General features: G+C 35.2%; 1 long non-coding RNA gene across 1 annotated transcript in view; it reads left to right on the plus strand.

The window, feature by feature from the left end:
* Window positions 1–342: 342 nt before the first annotated feature.
* The window catches only part of LOC104873460, a 138,451-nt gene continuing 137,570 nt past the window's right edge, over window positions 343–1,223 (plus strand). The window contains exon 1 of the long non-coding RNA XR_783481.1: window positions 343–482. This is a non-coding gene — a long non-coding RNA (uncharacterized LOC104873460). The remainder of the gene's footprint in view (window positions 483–1,223) is intronic.

A 1,223-nucleotide genomic window follows, 5' to 3' on the forward strand; every position in this document is an offset into this window, starting at 1 on the left:
TGGTTTGATATGCCTGAAAGCAATATTTTTTTAATGCCATTTAAGTGCTGGAATGTGAAAGAAAATTTCAGGAATTATTTGTTTATATTGAGCTTTTAATCCTAAAATTACTTGTTTATATTGAGCTTTTGATCCAAAGTATTTTAATGCTGACTTTTAAGTAATGTTATTATTTTTCTTTGATCAGTCTTTTGCATGGGCAAAATTGCCATTTTCAAATTATTATTGCAAGTTAAAAAATTTTAAAAACGAATTATTTGCCTTTATACTACCTGTTTTACATACTTTAGCTCACAGCTACCAAGTATTGTAAAAACTGTTGTGTTCATTTTACAGGTAAGAAAACTATGACTAAGAAAAACTAACCTTTCAAAGGTTGTCATTCAAATCTATACTTGAAGCAAGAGTAAGAGTGAGCCCTTTTGAACTGAATCACCATTCTTCAGATTTTTTCAAAAGCATTGTCTTCTTCATTTTACCAGGTATTTATAACAGTAATTTTCAATGATTCTATTTAATTAGGTTGTGTGTAGTTGTTACCTAAATAATTACAGGCTCTTTTAGGCGTTCTTTAGCAGACGTTCTTGGGGTCTAACTTCCTGTCCCCTTATACTTACTACGTCTTAGCACACTGGCTAACTCCTAATTGCTAGTTATATATCTTCGTAAGCTAGAAGAGCTGAGAGTTAATGCTCTCCCACAACAATGACTGATAGGAGTTGATGGAAATACCCTAGTTCCCTCACCCCTGGGTGAGCTAACTCAGAGATATGTACTCTATCCCATCTCCTACCAGTCCCAGTGGCATTAAATTCAGTTGTTGCCCACAATGGTAATTTGCATGACAGCATATTTTTTTTGGCTTACTTCTCTTCCTTTCATTACTTTACTCTAATGGTGGCTTCTAAATTACTTTCATTTGCATCATTATGTTACTGGTAGTTGGCTTCTGGTGTAACCTAGATGAATACATTATATTATCCAATTGGTCACTGCTCTTTGGAAGTAAATCTTTCAGCCTGTAGCATGTAGAAGTCCTGCCCCAGCCTAGCCGTTAGTTCTGGGATTTGCCAAGACAGCCTCTATATGCCTGGCCAGCAGCCTGTTCCTGGCCTTTGCTTTCTTATTTCTATTTCACTTGACTTTATTGTGAGATTCTCTAAACCCTGCACTGTCTGTCTGTCTGTGTGTGTGTGTGTCTCTCTTTTTTTTTTTTTTTTTTT

Source organism: Fukomys damarensis, unplaced genomic scaffold (assembly GCF_012274545.1).
Source record: "Fukomys damarensis isolate Sample0158 unplaced genomic scaffold, DMR_v1.0_HiC HiC_scaffold_28, whole genome shotgun sequence".
In the NCBI taxonomy this organism is placed as follows: domain Eukaryota; kingdom Metazoa; phylum Chordata; class Mammalia; order Rodentia; family Bathyergidae; genus Fukomys; species Fukomys damarensis.